At 38.3% G+C, this 21,233-nt stretch overlaps 1 long non-coding RNA gene across 7 annotated transcripts in view; it reads right to left on the bottom strand.

Moving 5' to 3' along the window:
* LOC122228093 overlaps nucleotides 1-21,002 on the bottom strand; it is a 105,153-nt gene extending 84,151 nt beyond the window's left edge. For 5 of the 7 annotated variants that reach the window (XR_006206406.1, XR_006206410.1, XR_006206411.1 and 2 more), the window contains exons 1-6: nucleotides 20,789-21,002; nucleotides 17,394-17,563; nucleotides 9,453-9,575; nucleotides 5,921-6,047; nucleotides 2,570-2,660; nucleotides 1,934-1,997 (exon numbers count right to left, since the gene is read on the bottom strand). This is a non-coding gene — a long non-coding RNA (uncharacterized LOC122228093). Of the gene's footprint in view, nucleotides 1-1,933; nucleotides 1,998-2,569; nucleotides 2,661-3,946; nucleotides 4,009-4,480; nucleotides 4,572-5,920; nucleotides 6,048-9,452; nucleotides 9,576-17,393; nucleotides 17,564-20,788 lie in introns of all 7 variants that reach the window. The other 2 variants (XR_006206407.1, XR_006206408.1) reach the window with 2 other exon arrangements.
* Nucleotides 21,003-21,233: the final 231 nt, after the last annotated feature.

Raw genomic sequence — 21,233 nt, 5'->3', positions numbered from 1 at the left:
GATCATCTAGTCTCCCCCATATTATGTTTAAGAGATTGATTTTTTCATGCATGTACTTATACATTTTTTCATTCAGCCAATCTTTGCCAAAGGCCTACTATGTGCCAAGCACTTCTCAAGGAACTCGAGACACAGGAATGAACAAAACAGACAAAAATCCAAGACCTCATATAGCTTACATTATATTGGGGAGAGATAGACAATCAACAATATATCAGTAAAATGTATTTTTTCTTGGCTTCTCGGGTTTGCCAAATAGTGATTAATGAATAAAAATAAAATTGGGAAGAGGGAGAGAACATGTGAGGCAGAAAGTGAAGGTGGCTTCCAATTTAATTTCAGCGATCAGGAGGTCATCACTGAGAGGATAACATTTGAGAGAAGACTGGTGGTGGGTCGGAGCAAAGATTGCAAATACCAGAGCAAGAGGGGTTTTCCAGGTAGAGGGAAAAGCTAATCCAAATATCATGAGAGAGGAATTCATATGATTTGTTAAAAGAAAAGAACAAAGAGAACAGTGTGTTTCGTCTCGAGAGAACAAAGGGAAGAGAAGTAGAAGATGAGATCAGAGGACGAGTGAGGGAGTCCAGTCATCACAGAACCCTGGGGGACATTTTCAAGATAGGTTTAGGCTGGGGCTCCTGGGTGGCTCAGTCGGGTAAGCGTCCAACTTCGGCTCAAGTCATGATCTCACGGTTTGTGGGTTTGAGCCCTGCATCAGGCTCAGTGTTGACAGCTCAGAGCCTGGAGCCTGCTTTGGATTCTGTCACCCTCTCTGTCTGCTCTTCCCTCACTTGTGCTCCGTATCTCTCTCTCTCTCTCCCTCTTAAAAATAAATAAACATTAAGAAAAATAGGCTGAGTGAGATGAGAAGCAATTGGAGGGTTTGAGCAGAAGAGTGCCATGCTTGGACTGACTGTACATGTAAAGGACCATGCTGCTGCTATGTTGAGAAGAGACTGAACTGGGCAAAGACAGAAGCAGATAAACCATGCAGGAGTCTGTTGCACTGATTAAGGTGAGAGGAGACAGCAGTGTGGATGAGTGGTAGTGGTAGTGGATGGTGAGATGTAGACAGATTCTGGATACATTTTGATAGCGGAGCCAATAGGATTGGCTAACATACTGATTATGAGGATTGCAAGAAAGAAAAGAGACAAGAATAGCTCTGATTTAGGGGCACCTGGGTGGCTCAGCTGGTTAAGTGTCTGACTTCAGCTCAGGTCCTGATCTCACGGCTCTTGAGTTGGAGCCCTGTGTCGGGTTCTGTGCTAACAGCTCAGAGCTGGGAGATTCTGGGTCTCCATTTCTCTCTGTCCCTTCCCCTCCCCCCCACTCTCAAAAACAAACATTAGAAAAAACGAAAAGCTCAGGTTTCTGGCCTGAGCAACTGGGAGGATGGTGTTTTCATGAAGTGAAGTGGAAAGATTGAGGGTAGTGTGTATTTTGGGGAAGGGAGTGCAATGATCAGGAGCTAGTCAAGGCATTTTAAGTGAGAAGTACCTAGTGGACATCCAAAGAGAGGAGTTGATTATTTAAATGAGAAAATGTATAAACAGGGAAGCTGTGAATTATATCAGGTCATCCAATCACAAAGGCACCATCAGAGTGGGACATAAAATCGCACCCTGGAGGGAAGAAATAGAACTCTAAAGGGAAAAGAAAGACTGAGACAATGACAGATTCTGCCTTCCTCATTGTTTGGCCAGGAAGTGAGTGGCCAGACCAAACTGAAGTCTCATAAACCACGAGCAAAACTGCAAAATGTCATTCAATTGCTAGTTTCTACTGTGCATTTTTCCATTAAGTTCCTGATAGTGTCTACTAAATTTATTTTAACATGGAACATTCTTTAAGGGTTGTGCGATGAGAATGTAAAGGGAGAATGGTATAAGCGAAGATGGCAGAAATCTATTTGAACTCTTTTACTCACATGGACTGCAGACACTCCTTGCATATCAAATGCCAGAGCAACTTAGCGTCCCTGGTGGCAGCTCCTAGAATTTAGATTGGGAACAAAACCTGTTCAGGATATGAAACAACTGGGATATGATATGGTGTTGGGCAAAGTGAACGGGAAGAACTTTCACATTTCGGGTTAATTGTTCAAAAAATATTTGGGAAGGGGCAAGATTCTGAACTACTCATGCAATGACAATATTCTTTTGCAGAGATCTAAAACAGTGCCCAATTCATAATCTTATCTAGAGCTGTGAACTTTCAAGGGGTCATTTGGTTCAGCTCTGGCCTGGAAAAAACCTTACAGGACAACTATAAACTGGGAAATATTTACCATATTTGCCAGCAGAACACACAAAAGGGGAAGAAAGACAAGTTGGACCATTATTGGTGACATGATGGAGACGTCTAGATATCCAACCTATGTATACCATCAATTTGCAAATGGCTACTGGGGTTCTGAAATTGATGACGATCTCAAATGATTTCCACTTTTCAAGCTTTTATCCTATTAAAAGCCATCTACCACAAATCTGCTTAAGTACTTTTAAAATACAGAGTATCAAAAAAAATACAGAGTACCCAATTCATACAGCCACCAGCCACTTACTGGGAAGAGGTTATGCAGGGATCTGGACCAGATATGATGGTTTTCGTAGTTCATTGTGAAGAATTAAGAAGGGCGATTTGAGACATAGTACCTGCAAGAAAAACATAAGCCCAAATCAGGCTATGCCAGTTAGTTACCTGTTATCTCTCAGTGCCAAGTCAACCCATCCTCTCTGCTTCTTTGCACTATATTTTCAATATTCCCTTGCCAGATGGATTCCTGTTAGTTTCTGTCAGTGAAAGAGACTAGTGTGAAATTGAAAGACAGGAGGAGGGAAGAATGAACTCTTTTTCTATTTACAGTTCCTATAAGTTTTCCTCTAGCAGCAGAAAACAAATACCATACCAACATTGCTTCAGCCCCTCAGGGCTGGCTGTGCCCCTCCAGCGACAGAGTACCAGCGACACCATGCACTTTTCAGAAAGCATGAGTCTCTCCCCCAGAGAGCTGAACAATAGTCACAGGGTAGCCTCCTTAGAGATCCACACAGCAGCCACATGGTATTCATCACTCAAAGCGCCAGCCACACAGACCAGTCCTCTGAGCCACTACATATACCAGCGCCCTTTTGTTCCTTCAACACCAAGAGTAGTAGCTACTTTCACACATACTAATATTGGACTTAACCTTCTCATTCCTTTTCTGCTCTTTAAGGAATTAGAGGTATTAGAAAGGTATTAGAAAATACTGGTGAGTGGTGGTTTTAAAATATGTCACAAATTTTTCAACACTGTTATCTCTAAAGGGTGGATCCTAATTCCCCTCCCCTTGATTGTGGGCTGGACTTAGCGACTTGCTTCAGATGAGTACACTATGACAGACACGATGGTGTATGGCTAGGTCATCAAAGGTATCACAGCTTCATCCTGCTCTCTCTCTTAGATCACTGCCTGAGAGAAGCCAACTGCTCTGTCATGAGGACACTCAAACAGCCTTGTGGGGAGGCCCACGTGGTGAGAAACTGACACTTTTTGCCAACTGCCAGCAAGAAGCGGAGGTCTTCCTGCCAATAGCTACATGAGTGCGCCATCTTGGAAGCGGATCCTCCACCTTCAGCCAAGCCTTCAGATAACTGCAATGCCATCTCACAGTTCGACTGCAATCTCATAAGGGATCCTAGGTTTCTCCTGGATTCCTGAACCTCAGAAGCTCTGTGAGATAATAACTGTATTATTGCTGTTTCAAGTTATTAAATTTTGAGGTAACTGGTTTATTGGTTACAACACATAATTAAAATACCAAGTAACCAATTCCTTATATTAAAGTTCTCCATGTGAAATATCTGTTGTTGGCTCTTGATTGATAGAAGACTTGGTAGCATGAGTGGACCCAGGAAGCTGACCCTCAAAGATAGGATTCTATAATTGGGTTATTTACCTCTTTAGCTTTACAATTTAGCGTGAAATCTCGTTGCCAATGACAAATGGGATGCTGGTAATCTGTAACAGGCAACAATAGCAAAATGACTTAAATTATGGCTGTGGCTTCTTGGGATGAATTTCCTATGGAAGGCAAGGCTTTGAGTAACAAAGTAGCTGAAGTCCTTGACAGTTACAGTAGTAAATGTAATTATAAGAACTGGGAACAAGCTTTCTCTCTGCCATCAAGTCACAGAAGACCAGGAAGTATCTTTAGTAGCCATGAAAGAACCTCTTATTTCTTGGATTCATAAGGCAGGTATGACTAATCAAAATATAATTTTGCGAGTTACATAATTACAATATGAGATGAATTAACAGACAGAGTTTCTTATGTAAAAATTTAGGAATTGTTTAGAAGGAATGAATGCCTGAACTTGGAAGGAGGAAATTTTTTTCAACTTAGACAGAGTTGAGTATTTTTAATCTGATATCTCTGAGCCTCACTTGCCATCAGAAGCAGCTCCTTAGGTTCTGAGGTGCATAGCCTTACCTTTCCTGAAGACTCTATAAGCTCCTCTATGGCTGATGCCTTCAAAGAGGATGTGTATTCTCATCATCTCTCACTGCCTCAAGACCTGCAACTAGAGTTGTGTCTCAACACAGTCCATGGAGGCAAGTGCCAAGTCACATGTGGGAGAAGAGAGTTCATATTCCAAAATAATAGCAAGATTTTTGCAAAGAGACATTGGCAGAAACTTAGAGGATGACCATGGGAGTAGATTCTATACATATTAGACCAAGGAGGGTAACACATAATATTGGATGAAGTCAAGTATATTATTATGGTTTAACTTAACAGAGAATGAGGTAAATGTGAGGAGTTTCAACAGTTGGCTTGGATGATTACTGAAACATGGACCTAATTCAATCAGGATGAGATGCCAGAACTTCCTTGGCATAAAATAGAAGAAAAGACCAAAAGGCTTAGAAAGATAGGAACCCTGGAGTAAACCTGAATATCCACACAAACATGTCCCTTGAGAGTCCAGAGTACTCCCTCTTCCCATAAGTGTTGAGAAATGCATTAATGATGTGGCCACTATATGCTTAGAAGAGCTTTATGGTGGATGGCTGTCTTTCATAAGCTAGGGATAATGGTGAGAAAAGCCACAACTGAAATGGGCTTTCTGATTTTAAAGTGGATAGTGAAATTCTGGAATGTTAGGGGCCAACTTAACCTCTAAAGGCAAGGTTTGCATAATTACCATAATAAACAATTATATTTGACCTGCAGGTATCTGCAGTAAGGCTTATTGATCACAGTGTTTCAATAAGACAAATAGGTAGCCCACTAAATAATTATATATATATATATATATATATATATATATATATATATATGTATATTATATATTATACATATATATGTATATATGTATATGTATATACATATATATACATATAGTATATATATACATATATATTATATGTATATTAATATATCTATAGTAAGTATAGATTATATCATAATTATAATTAAAAATTCTAGCCCATCGCTTCTCGGCCTTTTGGCTAGGATCAAGTATAAAAATTCTAGCCCAAGTGAGCAGAAATCTATCTGGGATCACCACAATGGTGAAGCACCTCTTCTCCCCCAGTGCAGCCCTAACCAGGTTCATAAACTCAGAGTACAGGGGCTTTATCCAGAATCACCATAATTATATTCTGAAATATTTTCTAAGCCTTCCAAAAGGTGCTTATATATAGGGTGATCACGCTCAGGGAAAAGGAAAACATCCGGTCCTATCTCAAGATTACTAGATTCTAGCTCTCTTGATTTATACTGCCACTGTGGTCCACTGGTCAATGTGGGGCTTATGGAGGTCAACTGATAAAGTGGATTTGGGGGCCTATATTTATATCCCCAGACCTTGCATATATAAATTGAATAGTCATGTTTATAACAGAATCACCATGTGACCTCTCTTACCTCTGGAGGTAGGGCTGTTATGGTATGATGATGAGGTAGTGGGCTCTGAAACATTCTCTCTCAACCAGAGCAGTAAGCCACATCTGAACACGATGGAATTACAGAGAGCATGGAGTTCACCAAAAATCTGAAAGGTGAAAGGATGATAACTCATATCACATTCCAATGTAATTCTCCTTTTTTTCCTATGCAAAATGCAGGTGGATAGTGGGTTGTTATAATGTCAGGCAGGTCATTATTCCAACTGCGGTAGCTACTTCAGATACAGTATTTCATTTTTCAAGGGGTAAATAAATACAACCTCTGGATCCTGGTAAGCAGCTATTGATCCAGAAAATGACTTTTTGTCTATACCAAATTGCAGGTCTCACCAGAAACAGTTTGTTCTCACTTAGCGAGGACAGCAACTCACCTTCACACTCTTGCATCACAACTATACCAACTTTCCCATTGTCTGACATAATTTAGCACTCAAAGATGTTGATCATCTTGGAATTTTACACAATATCACGTTAACTACCTTGATGACATCATGTTATTGAGCCTTATGAACAGGAACTAGCAGGCACTTTAAATGCCTTAGTAGCATGCATTCCAGAAAGTGGGAAATAAATCCCTCAAGTTTTCAGGAATCTGAAACTTAATGAGTCTTTCAGATACCCAGCCCACTTGCTAATACCATTGACCATAGATAGTCTACCAAACAGAAAGTCTGAAATAGATGATCCCAAGTGATATCAACTATTAAAGGCTTCATCCCATTAAAAATCATATATGACAAATTTGCATATCTTGAGTATATTCTGTATCCAAAGTGAGCAAGTAGTTCCTTCCAAATATCGAACATTTGCTGAGATATGGTAGTTCAAGGACCTGAACTGTGCATGACATGACCTCATGCTGCAGTCTGTAGGATTAGGTTTGGGGGGCGCCTGGGTAGATCAGTTGGTTAAGTGTCCGACTCTTGATTTTGGCTCAGGTCATGATCTCATTGTTGTGAGATTGAGCCTGCATTGGGCTCCATGATGAGTGTGGAGCCTGCTTGGGACTCTCTCTCCCCACCCTCTGCCCCTCCCCCAGTTGTGTTCTCTCTCTCTCTCTCAAAATAAATAAACCATAAAAACAAGAAGAATGGTAGGCTTGGTCCAAGGGGATTACACCATCCGTGCAAGCCAACAGTACAGACAGTGAGGTCCTGCAACAACTACTATTTCCTGACACTCTCTCATTACTAATTAATCCCAACACTCTCTCCTCCTGAACCTGGACTCAGTCACAGAATCCTTCCAAACACAGTGTAGCAAATAATATTCACCAATGCATTGTGAGAAATAAAACTTTCTTTCAAAATAGAGGGAATCCAGGTGCAAGCATATTGGATGGAAATCACAAAAACCAAATGAGAGGAAGAGGGAGAAAAGTGAAGGGTAAAATCTATATAAACCTTAGTAAAAGAAAAAGGAAAAGATCCACAGTATCCAGTGTAGTCAGGGAAAGAACTATCACAGATATGTTAGCTCTGACAATGGATACACAGAAAATTCTTTCTGAAGAAAACTCATCTGTTTAACACTGAAGTACTTCTGGGATAGAGGAACCATGTTCTGAAGAGGAGCCATGTTCTGAAGTTATGTGTGATGCAAAACAATGGGCATCGGTTTGCCCATTTCTGCAGGTGCAAAGTGGACGCCTAGAAGCATCTGCACCAGACACAGAATAACAAGGATCTCACAGGCATCTGAGGACAAACATTGGAAATCTTTCTACTATTCTGAAAAAAAATGAGAGTAGTATTTAATATCTACTTCACTGAGGCATAATAAATTTCTGTATTAAGAAAACACAGCTTGCAAGCAAATTAAGCAAGACACTCAGACCAAAGCAACAGATAAGTGGGACAGTATTATTAGAACAAATTATTAGGTTCTTCTGTTAAAGAGCCCTGAGAAAGTTGGAACTGAGAAAGTTGTAGTCCATGGCTCTTTGCTAACCATATCCCCCAAAGGAACAAGCAGCTAACTTGTTACATAAGAGGATCTCAATAAAATGTGTGTTGAATTAAATTGGAGTTGGCAAAATGTCAATTAATATTTTTCAGTTTTGCTTTTTAAATTTTTACATATTTCAATTAATTTAACAAAGACATTAGAGCTTTTCATTTCCCCAAGTCCTTTCTTTGATCAAAGCAAGGAATAGACTGACAAATTAATTCTATTCTAATTCATGTCAGAAACAACACTTCTCTTAGAAATGAAAAGTAAGTAAGCAACACCAAACGCTGGCAAGGATGTGGAGCCATAGGAACTCTCATACGTTGCTGGTGGAATTGTAAAATGGTACAGCCACTTTGGAAGACAGTTTGGCGGGTTCTTAGAAAACTAAACATATTCTTACCATATGATCCAGCAATCACACTCTTTGGTATTTACCCACAAGAGTTGAAGATTTATGTTCACACAAAAACCTGCACAAGGATGTTTATAGCAGCTTTCCTCATAATTGCCAAAACGTGGAAACAACCAAGATGTCCTCCAGTAGGTGAGTGGACAAATAAACTGTGGTACATCCAGACAAGGGAATATTATTCAGCACTAAAAATAAATGAGCTATCTAGACATAAAAGGACATGGAGGAACCTTAAATGCATGTTAGTAAGTGAAAGAAGCCAGTCTAAAAAGGCTAAATGCTGTTTGATTCTGCCTGTATGACATCTAGGAAAAGGAAAAACTGAGGAGGTAGTAAATAAATCAATGTGTGCAGTACAGAAGATGGGAGACAAATAAATGGAGCACAGAAGATTTTTAGGGCAGTGAAAATCCTCTGTATGATATTGCAATGATGGATATAGGTTACTACACATTGGTCTAAACTCATAGAATATACAATACCAAGAAAGAACCCTAAGGTATATATGGAATTTGAGTGTTTATGACGTGTCAATGTAGGTTCATCCTTGGTTAAAAAACTTAATAAAATCCGTTCTGGTGCATGATGTTGATAACAGAGGAAGCTATGCAGGGATGGGGTAAATGAAAAATCCCTCAACTTCCCTTGTAATGATATTTTAAACCTAAAACTAATCTAAAAAATTAAGTCTTTAAAAAAATAAAAAACATAGAAAGTAAGCACTGGCCTGAAATAGGGCATTGTCTTCAGTTGACATAGATCTGGAACCACTAATGAATAGTAGGAAAAGAGTACCTGTTAGACTATCCGTATTCTTACAGTTATACAGGCAGAGAAGAGTATCAGTGGCTTCACTGACACAATCACTCTTTTCCAGTCATGCTGACCTCCTTTTGTCCATATCCCAAACCTGTTCCCACCTAAGATTTTTACATTTGCTGTTTCCTTGCCATGAACACTCTTTCCCCAGATACGTGCTCTCTAACTCCTTCAAGTATTTCAAGTCACTTTCCCAGTGAAGCCCTCCCTGGGCAGCCTAACTAAAAGTTCAACCCACTTCCCTCCTTTATTCGTCTTATAACCTCAGTACATATTGCCATCTAACGTATCCTACATTTTTTTTTACCTTTTTATTCCATTGTATATCTCCCCTGCCTCACTAAGAACTCTGTGAGGACAGGAATATTTTTTCATTACTATATCTTCATCCTTTAGAATGGTGCCAAGCAAATAACAGATCAATAAATATCTGTTGAATGAATAAATGGACATGCAATCAAGTTAAAAATGTGAAATGAAAAATGTCAGGAAGATACAGTGTATAGCCTTCAAATCTTTTCTCTTTCCTCCTTATCCCAGGAAACCTTTTATCCAGATCTTGAATACACTCTTTTATAATTTTATTTCAAAAATACCAAGGTGTTTGGGGAGAAGACAGCCAGCACTGATAAATTATGAATGCTCTAGGAAATTTCAAAAATTCTATTCTCTGCATTGTTCATAACACATTATACTTTGACATTTATAAAAATTAAAAACAAATAGAAATTAATCCCATCTTTAAAATATGAATTCCATATTCCTATACTCCTATTGGAGTATATTTACATCACACATTTTAAAAGTTCATATAAGTTTTAGCTTTAAAATCCATTACTGCTTCCCACTGTAGAATTTTTATATCAATGGATATTTATTTTTGATAGTCATTAATATTTCTGACCAATATATTTGCTAATCTAATAATACTCTTTCTCATTCTTTGCCAGTACTATTAAAAAATTTTAATACTCAATTTTTAACTTTCCTCCAAGGGCTACTTTCTGAAAGTAAACCATATACTCTACAAAATACAGGCAAGCTGTTGAATAGCGAAGCCTGACAATATTTATACAATGTGAATGACCCAAAATATGCAATTGTGTAAACATTGCTGCTGGACCAAAACTTTTAGCTATAAACCTACTGTTGACATGCCTGTTAAGGGTTCTTAATGGACAGAGGTCCCGAGAAGAGATTGAGATAGAATTCCACAAGGAAGTTCACTCATGTGATCCACTCTGAGTGGATTTTTGGAAAAGAAGACAGTAAGAGGATTATTTTGAGATTTTAGATTTAGGGGATTTAGGAGAGAATGGCCTAGGGATACAGAAAGCAATGACTGCAACCAACATGCCCCAAGCAATTCAAGGTACAAACCTTCTCTCCTGATGATGTGTTGATTTAGAGTCAGGAATGAAATTTCAACTTTGGCAGTTTTCAGAGTTACATTAAATCAACTTTTGTGGCTCACAATGAAGCAGAGATTATTCGGATCACGTTAGAAGACCATACTCATTGTTTGCAAACTACTCCCCATTGAAGCAAATGCAATAATATTTTTCCCTTTTTGACCCCACATAGTTATTTTTATTGTTTTAAAATAGAACAGAGAAGCATTTTTTGAGGTTTATTTTTTTAATTAAATTATTTATTATTTTTAAAAATTTACACCCAAGTTAGTTAGCATATAGTGCAATGACGATTTCAGGAGTAGAATCCAGTGATTCATTCCCTACATATAACACCAAGTATTCATACCAACAAGTGTCTTCCTTAAATCCCCTTAGCCCATTTAGCCATCCCCAACCCACAACCTCTCCAGCTCAGTTTGTTCTCTATATTTAAGGCTCTTATGTTCTGTCCCCCTGCCTGTTTGTATGTTATTTTTGCTTCCTCTCCCTTATGTTCATCTGTTTTATATCTTAAATTCCACATGAGTGAGGTCATATGATATTTGTCTTTCTCTGACTAATTTCACTTAGCATTATACCCTCCAGTTCCATCCACGTTGTTGCAAATGGCAAGATATTATTCTTTTTGATTGCCAAGTGGTATTCCATTGTATGTATATACCACAACTTTATCCATTCATCTGTCAATGGACATTTGGGTTCTTCCCATACTTTGGCTATTGTCAATAGTGCTGCTTATAAACATCAGGATGCATGTGCCCTTTCGAAACAGCACATCTGTATCCTTTGGATAAATACCTAGTAGTGCAATTGCTGGGTTGTAGGGTAGTTCTATTTTTAATTTTTTGAGGAACCTCCATACTGTTTTCCAGAGTGGCTGCACCAGCTTGCATTCCCACCAACAATGCAAAAGAGATCCTCTTTCTCCGCATCCTTGTCATCATCTGTTTTTGTCTGAGTTGTTCATGTTACCCATTCTGACAGGGGTGAGGTGGTATCTCAGTGTGGTTTTGATTTGTATTTCCCTGATGATGAGTGATGTTGAGCATCTTTTCATGTGTCGGTTGGCCATCTGGATGTCTTCGTTGGAGAAGTGTCTATTCATGTCTTTTGTTCTTTGCTTCACTGGATTATTTGTTTTTTGGGTGTTGAGTTTGATAAGTTCTTATATATTTTGGATACTAACCCTTTATCTGATATGTCATTTGCAAATATCATCTCCCATTCCATCAGTTGCCTTTTAGTTTTACTGATTGTTTCCTTCACTGTGCAGAAGGTGTTTGTTTGTTTGTTTGTTTGTTTGTTTGTTTTATCCCGATGAGGTCCCAATAGTTCATTTTTGCTTTTGTTTCCCTTGCCTCTGGAGACATGTTGAGTAAAAAGTTGCTGTGGCTGAGGTCACAAAGGTTTTTGCCTGCTTTCTCCTCGAGGATTTTGATGGCTTCCTGTCCTCTGTTTAGGTCTTGCATCCATTTTGAGTTTATTTTTGTGTATGGTGTAAGAAAGTGGTCTAGGTTCATTCTTCTACACGTCGCTGTCCAATTTTCCCAGCACCACTTGCTGAAGAGATTGTCTTAATTCCATAGGATATTCTTTCCTGCTTTGTCAATGATTAGTTTGCCATACATTTGTGGGTCCATTTCTGGGTTCTCTATTCTGTTCAATTGATCTGTGTTTTTGTGCCAGTACCATACTGTCTTGATGATTACAGCTTTGTAATACAGCTTGAAGTCTGGGCTTGTGATGCCTACTGCTTTGGTTTTCTTTTTCAAGATTGCTTTGGTTATCAGGGTCTTTTCTGGTTCCATACAAATTTTAGGATTGCTTGTTCTAGCTCTGTGAAGAATGGTGGTGTTATTTTGATAGGTATTGCATTCAATATCGAAATTGCTCTGGGTAGTATCAGCATTTTAACAATATTTATTCTTCCAATTAATAAGCATGGAATACTTTTCCATTTTTTGTGTCACTTCTTCAATTTCTTTCATAAGCTTTCTATAGTTTTCAGTGTATAGATTTTTCACCTCTTTTGTTAGGTTTATTCCTAGGTATTTTATGGCTTTTGGTGCAATCATAAATGGTGCAATTCCTTGATTTTTCTTTCTGTTGCTTCATTATTGGTGTATGAAGTGCAACTTATTTCTCTGCATTGATTTTATATCCTGCCACGTTGCTGAATTCATGGATCAGTTCTAGCAGTTTTTTGGTGGAATTGTTTGGGTTTTCCATATAGGGTATCATGTCGTCTGCAAAGAGTGAAAGTTTGACTTCCTCCTTGCCGATTTGGATGCCTTTTATTCCTTTGTGTTGTCTGATTGCTGAGCTTAGGACTTCCAGTACTATGTTGAAAACAGTGGCAAGAGTGGAAATCCCTGTACTGTTCCTGACCTTAGGGGGAAAGCTCTCAGTTTTTCCCAATTGAGGATGATATTAGCAGTGGGTCTCTCGTTTATGGCTTTTATGATCTTGAGGTATGATCCTTCTATCCCTACTTTCTTGAGGGTTTTTATCAAGAAGGATGCTATATTTTGTCAAATGCTTACTCTGCATCTATTGAGAGGATCATGTGGTTCTTGTCCTTTCTTTCATTGATGTGATGTATCACATTGATTGTTTTGCAGGTATTGAACCAGCCCTGCATCCCAGGTATAAATCCCACTTGGTCGTGGTGAAGGATTCTTTTAATATATTGTTGGATCTGGTTGGCTAGTATCTTATTGAGAATTGTTGCATTCATGTTCATCAGGGATACTCGTCTGTAGTTCTCCTTTTTAGTGGGTTCTTTGTCTGATTTTGGAATCAAGGTAATGCTGGCCTCATAAAATGAGTTGGAAGTTTTCCTTCAATTTCTATTTTTTGAAACAGCTTCAAAACAGTAAGTGTTAACTCTTCTTTAAATGTTTGGTAGAATTACCCTGGAAAGCATCTGGTCTTGGATTCTTGGTTTTTTGGGAGATTTTTGAGTACTAATTCGATTTCTTTACTGATTATGGGTCTGTTCACATTTTCTATTTCTTCCTGTTTCAGTTTTGGTAGTGTATATGTTTCTAGGAATTTCTTCCCAATTTATTAGCATATAATTGCTCATAATATTCTCTTATTATTGTTTGTATTTCTGCAGTGTTGGTTGTCATCTCTCTTCTTTCATTCTTGATTTTATTTATTTTGGTCCTTTCCTTTTTCTTTTTGATCAAACTGGCTAGGGATTTATCAATTTTGTTAGTTCTTTCAAAGAACCAGTTCCTGGTTTCATTAATTTGTTCTACTGTTTTTGTTTTTGTTTTTGTTTTTTCATTTCAATAGCACTGATTTCTGCTCTAATCTTTATTATTTCCCATCTTCTGCTGTTTTGGGGTTTTATTTGCTGTTCTTTTTCCAGCACCTCTTTGAGTTGTAAGGTCAGGTTGTGTATCTGAGACTTTTCTTCCTTCATTAGGAAGGCCTGGATTGCTATATACCTCCATCTTATGACTGCCTTTGCTGTATCCCAGAGGTTTGGGGCTGTGGTGTTATCATTTTCATTGGCTTCTATGTACTTTTTAATTTCCTCTTTAACTTCTTGGTTCACCCATTAATTCTTTAGTAGGATGGTCTTTAGTCTCCAAGTATTTGTTACCTTTCCAAATTTTTTCTTGTGGTGTATTTCGAGTTTCATACCATTGTGGTCTGAAAATATGCACAGTATGATCTTGATCTTTTTGTACTTGTCGAGGGCTGATTTGTGTCCCAGTATGTGATCCATTCTGGACAATTTTCCATGTGCACTCAAGAAGAATGTGTATTCCGCTGCTTTAGGATGAAATGTTCTGAATATATCTGTTAAGTCTATCCAGTCTGGTGTGTCGTTCAAAGCCATCGTTGCCTTGATTTTCTGCTTAGATAATCTGTCCATTGTTGTAAGTGGGGTGTTGAAGTCCCCTACCTTTATGGCACTATTATCAATGAGTTTCTTTATGTTTGAGATTAATTGATTTATATATTTGGGTTTCTCCACATTTGGAGCATAAATGTTTTCAACTGTTAGAACTTCTTGGTGGAAAGACCCCTTAATTATGATGTAATGTCCTTCTTCATCTCTTGTTTCAGTCTTCATTTAAAGTCTAGATTTTCTGATATAAGTATGGCTACTCCAGCTTTCTTTTGGTGACCATTAGCATGATAGATGGTTTTCCATCCCCTTACTTTCAATCTGAAGGTGTCTTTAGGTCTAAAATGGGTCTCTTGTAAACAACATATAGATGGATATTGTTTTCTTATCAATTCTGTTACCTTATGTCTTTTGATTGGAGCATTTAATCCATTGACATTTACAGTGAGTACTGAAAGATAAGAACTTATTGCCATTGTGTTGCCTGTAGAGTTGGAGGTTCTGGTGGTGTTCTCTCATCCTTTCTAGTCTTTGTGCTTTTGGTCTTTTTTGTTTTGTTTTATCTATCTCCCCTCAGAGTGTCCCCCTTAAAATTTCTTGCAGGGCTGGTTTAGTGGTCACAAAATTTTTTAGTTTTTATTTGTCTGGGAAACTATCTCTCCTTCTATTTTGAATGACAGCTTTGCTGGATAAAGTTTTGGCTGCATATTTTTCCGTTTCATCATGTTGTATATATCCTGCCACTCCTTTCTGTATATATCCTGCCTCTCCTTTCTGGCCTGCCAAGTTTCTGTGGATAGGACTGCTGCAAACCTGATCTGTCTCCCTTATAGATTAAGGACCTGTTTTCCTTTGCTCCTTTCATAATTCTTTCCTTGTCTGTGTATTTTGTGACTTTGACTATGATATGCCTTGTTGATGGTCAGTTTTGTTGAATCTAGTGAGAGTTCTTTATATTCCTGGATTTTGATGTCTGTGTCTTTCCCCAGGTCAGGAGTTTTCTGCTATTATTTGCTCATATAAATCTTCTATCCCTTTTGCTCTCTCTTCATCCTCTGGTACCCCTATGATTCAGATGTTATTCCTTTTTAATGAGTCACTGAGTTCTCTAATTCTTCTTTGTGCTCTTTTGCCTTATTTTCCCTCTTTTTTTCTTCTTCATTATTCTCCATATACTTGTCCTCTGTATTTGCTGCTCTGCTTCATCCATCTTTGCCACCATGGCATCCATCTGAGATTTCAACTCAGTTATAGCATTTTTAATTTCATCCTGACTAGATTTTATTTCCTTTATCTCCACAGAAAGAGATTCTATGCTTTTTTCGACCCCCACTAGTATTCTTATTATCGTGATTCTAAATTCTAGTTCAGCCATCTTGCTTATATCTGCATTGAATAAGTCCCTGGCTATTATCTCTTCCTGCTCTTTCTTTTGGGGTGAGTTGCTTCATTTCATCATTTTGGAGGAAGAAAATAATAAAATTAAAAATAAAATTTAAAAAATTTAAAGCAACACACAAAAAATCAAATAAAGAAAGCTATATTCTAAGTGTGTTTTGGTCTGATTGTTGAAGGAAGCTTGATAGAGTAGAGAAATAAGGGAAAACAAATGAAAATTTTAAAAAGGAAAAACAGTAGGAAAAATTTTTAAATTTGAAAAAGATGTATACAATCAAATAGAATAAAATGAGATGAAGAAGGTAAAATAGACTAAAAATTTTTATTAAAAAATTTAAAATATAGTAGAAAAATTTAAAGAAAAAATTTTTTCTCTTTCTGTGTCAAAGCATAAGAAACTAAACAAAAAAATGAATAGATGGACCAGCGAACAGAATGAAATCTGCATGAAATTATATCCAGTTTCCTTTAGAAGTAAAACTATGAAGCACTTTATAGTCGGTAAAGTAAGCAGGTAGAGAGACTTGTGGTGATCCTCTAGGGCTTGGTTGGCGCAGTTGGACAAGGCTTGGTATAACTGCTCCATTCTCCACGAGGTGGCGCTGCTTAGCTTACTGTGGTGGATCAGTGAGGGTCACAGGTACATGTGTAAGGATGCATGGGAGAGGTGAAAACGGCATCACACAGCTTCCCAGTCTCTAGCATTAGAACTCTGTGCTCTTACCAACCAGCCATCATGCACCCCTCCTTTGTCTCAGGCTTCTATCCATTCCCTGCTTCTATACTGTCCATGTCCAAGCAGTCAGCCTGCCAAGCAGTACCTCCCTCCATAATTTTATCTCAGATGGGGCTGTTTCCAAACCCCTCACTTCTGAGGGCCCTGAGGCTTTGACCTGCTCTGACTCTCTGGGGGAGGGTCTCATCAAAAAATGGCTGGGTGCCAGCCTTCCCCAGGAACATTCACGTGACTATGCCACTGTAGAGGCCCAGAGACTGTGGCTGAGTGCCAGCCCACTCCAGAAAAATTTCGCATGATCCTATAGCAGCAGTGGTTTAGGGACTATGGTAAATCACAACACACATCTGGCACCAGTCTTCACCACACCCTAGCATCCTTGTTCCAACACCAGAAAATGTGGCTGTAATCTGGGGTTCGCTGGGACCTTTGTGGGGAGACTTCATGGCTTCTACCAAATGTCCTCCCAGCAGAGGAGCCACCTCTCCCCGTGTGGCCCAAGGACCCTGAGGACCCCGCTGTCTGCTCCTGGGGATTTGCCCTTACCACCAGAGCTCCGCCAGATAGTGAGTTGCAGAGTTTCTGACTCTGTTCTCCCCTGTTTATAGAGTCTTAATAGTATTGAAACCCTTTCCTTTCTCCTTTGTCCCTTTCTTGTTAAGTTCCTTGTGGGCGTTTCTACTCTTTAATTCTAGCTGCTTTCACAGAGAGTACTTTTCCTGTATTCTCCCCCCCCCCCACCCCCCCGTCTCCATACTCTCTTCGCAAACAAAAACAGCTCTGCACCCTCTGCAGCTTTTCTCCCCCAGTTCACCTCTTTGTGCTGTGTACCTGTCAAGTTCTGTGGCCCAATGTAGATTGTTGTGTGAGTCCTCAGATCAATTTTCTATTTGTGCAAAATGGTCTGGTGCTGACCTGGATGCATTTCAGGGATCAGAGAAGCAGCAAATGTCCATGTCGCTCTGCCTTCTTTGCCCCTCCTCAAACCAGAGACTCCATTTCTAAATAGAAGATAAGGTTAAATGTCTTTTATAAGCTGTTGAAAGCCTGATGATTACATTTTAATTCAATTATTGAGTTCCTTTTCTCCCTCAAATTTGAAGATCCTATTTTATATATGGCTACTTAACATGTAATGTATTTTTTTTATTAAATTGTCTTTGCTGTCAACCCAAAACACATAGGTTCAAAAAGTTCAGAGATTTTTTGTCTCTATTGCTGTTTTATTGACTTATGTATCCTCAAAATATAAAGCACTACCTGGCACATAAAAAACACTGAATAAATATTTATGGAATGAATAGACGGATGGATGAATGATACTGATAGTAGCCTTCTATGTAATCTATAATCCTCATATATCTACATAAATATGAGCACCATAAATTTGCTTAAAAGCTAATATACAGACCAACACTTCTTAGCAGATATAAAAGGGGATTCTGGCTATGAGGAGCTTATAGTTCTGTCAGGGAGACAAAACTAACCCATGACATAATTAGAGAATAAAGAAATATAAAGAAACCATGAAATAGTTACTTAGACCATCTATACAGTCAATGTTCACAGGAGGAAGAAAAGCAATGTTATCCTCATGGAAAACTTCGTGGAGAAGACTTGAATCAGGCCTTGAAGGATGAGTATAATTTCAGTACAGAAAAAGAAAAGCAAAGAGCATATACAAGTTTTGAAATCATGATTCATGGTAAAATCCAGTAAGAGTATAAGCTTGAGGAGATCCAGAGATTCACATTAAAGAAATTAAGGGACACCAGATTATGATATATTCTTACTGTCAGGATGAGGATTCATGCATCTCTGATTCATCAGAAATATCTATGCAGTGTTTACTATATGCCAAGAACAGTGCTAAGTGCTGGGATCAGAAAGTGAACACAATAGGAGCACCTGAGTGGCTCAGTCTGCTAAGTGTCCAACTTTGGCTCAGGTTGTGATCTTGCTGCTCATGTGTTCAAACCCCACATCAGGCTATGTCTGTCTCTCTCTCAAAAATAAATATGCATTTTTTTTAATTAAAAAAAAGAGAAAGAAAGTGAATGCGATAAATTCCCTGCCTTCATGAAGCTCACATTCTGGTAGGAGAGATAGATAAGAAACACATGAACAAATAAAACCCTCTCAAGAGGGACGCCTGGTGGCTCAGTTGGTTAAACATCCAGCATCAGCTCAGGTCATGATCTTGTGGTTCATGGGTTTGAGTCCCATGTCAGGCTCTGTGCTAATAGCTCAGAGCCTCGAGCCTGCTTCGGATTCTCTCTCTCTACCCCTCCCCTGCTTGCACTCTGTCTCTCTCTCTCTCTTTCTCAAAAATAAATAAATATTTAAAAAAATTTTTTTAAACATCGTATCAACAGTTAACACGGATCTTAAGAGATGTAAAACATGTCAATGACTAGGAAAGTTTAATAAAGGCTAGGGTAGTCAGAGAAGGCTATTTGAGTTCCGTCTTTCATGAGCATGGGAAAGGAACTGTTGATAGCCAAAATATTTCAACTAATTCCTGGCTATCAATATGGAAAGAGTACAGAGAAGTGATTACTGAGAAAAAAGGACCAAGGAAGTCACATTACAGTGTAGGCACAGAGGGAATTACAGGTAGGTGGGGACCTGACCTACCCTGCCGAGGTCTAGAGAGGCCTAATGCATAAACATGGCATGTATGAGGAAGGTTGAGTGTAAAACATGGAGATTAAATGGGGATTAAGTCAAACTCTGGGGACAGCATAATAAATGCCAACAACCCCATAAGAAAATAATACCCAGAATTTATTACTCCTAGGTATTTACCCAAAAGAAATGAAAACAAATACTCACACAAAGACCCATACACAAAGATTTGTAACAAGTTTATTCATAACAGCCCAAAACTGAAAACAACCTTACTAATCTATCAACTGATGAATTGCTACAAAAATTTTGGCATAGCCATGTAAGTAATGCTGCTCGTAAAAGAAAAAAAAATCTATGGATGTTTTCAATAAAATGGATGAATCTCAAAAACATTATGCTAAATGCAAAAGGCTAGACACAGAAGACTATGTATTATATGATTCCCTTTACATAAAGTTCTAGAAAAAATCAAAACTCTTGTGAGAAAAAACTGAATAGTGATTGCCATGGAAATAGGGTAGATGGGGTAGATTGACTATAAGGAGGAACTAGAGACTTTGGGGTGATAAAAAATGACTAATGTCATGATTGTACAGTTACGCAGCTGTATACATTGTTAACTTCTATTGTACACTTAAAATTGGTGAATTCATGTATGGGGACAGATGGGAGCTACACTTATGGTGAGAATAGCATAACGTATAAACTTGTTAAATCACTATGTTGTACTCCTGAAAATAGTGTAATATTAGTATCAACTATACTCAAATTTAAAAAAAGGCAAATTTCATCTTATGCAAATTATACTTCAAAAATTACAAAAATGTGATTCATATGTCTCCTACCCAGCATTGTGAACCTCGATTGCCAGAACTATGTATCACTAAAGCCTGTCACAGTCTCCAAAACATAATAAAAAATTTAATAAATGAAGAAATAAGTGAACAAGTGAAAGTGTAATTGGTACAGAACTCAGTGTCCGATAAGAAATCATAAAAGAATGCTTTACAGACCTTAAATCCTGAAAATACTCTATATTAAAGTTTTTGAGGTTCTTGGAGGACACTTGAAACTTCTTCCTACAGGTCTTGATTTCTTGTCAGTCAGTCCTTTATAAGACTGCCTGATATCAGGGTTCTTTCTTAGCTTTGGCTTCTGTCCAGTGAAAGTTCCTGGTGAGATTTTATACAACCTGAAGTATATTGATATCCTTATTACTGCTCTAAACTCCTGACATTTCATTTCATTTATTGGTCACCTTGCCAAATGACACTCTCCAAGAACTTGTATTATCGTGTTCCTTTGGCAGTTTTAGAGAGTTGTTTGGATGACCTGGGAATAAAGTTTGATTCCAAGGTGAATCACTTCATATATAATTTAATTTTTAATAATCACAAATAGAGTCTTTTAGCTACTTTGTCCTTAAAAAAATAATTTTACTTGTCAACAAAGTCTGAGCCAGCAACATAGATTTAGAAATCAGATTTTACTGTTACCTTAAAAAAAACTTTTAAGGGTTATTTCTTCACAAGAACAATAGATGTGTTGCACAAATACAAGTCAAACTTCCAAGTGAGCAGATTGCTTCGATTTACCTTCTGAGAGTGAGATACATCCCAGGAGACACTGGGGGTCCTTCAACCTACATCAAAGCGATCATTAATGAAAAACAAAGCCGCTGCCAGAAGACCAAGCATTAGCAGTCATCATATCTGCCAGGCTTAGTCTCTCCCCATGGGCTGTGGCTCAGCATGGCCCATCTCAATCCTGTAGGGAAACAGAGGATGTGCTTCCTATAGTCACACCTTGGTGGATGAACCACCAACATGCAGGTGTCAGTTAAATGTCAGTTATAATGTCAGTTATATTGTCAGTTATAATGTCAGTTATATTGACAGAAATAGTTGTGACTAGGAAACATCACACTAGGAAACAGTAGAAAGTTGGTCACAGATGTGGGAGGTCCACTCTGGCATAAATTCATATATGGTTGTCACAAACAACTGCTTTCTGGACCCCCTGAGATAGGGGGAGGTCGGC

Source organism: Panthera leo, chromosome C1 (genome assembly GCF_018350215.1).
Source record: "Panthera leo isolate Ple1 chromosome C1, P.leo_Ple1_pat1.1, whole genome shotgun sequence".
Classification (NCBI taxonomy): domain Eukaryota; kingdom Metazoa; phylum Chordata; class Mammalia; order Carnivora; family Felidae; genus Panthera; species Panthera leo.
The sequence above is the reverse complement of the archived record's forward strand: the minus strand, read 5'-3'. Positions and strand labels throughout refer to the sequence as shown.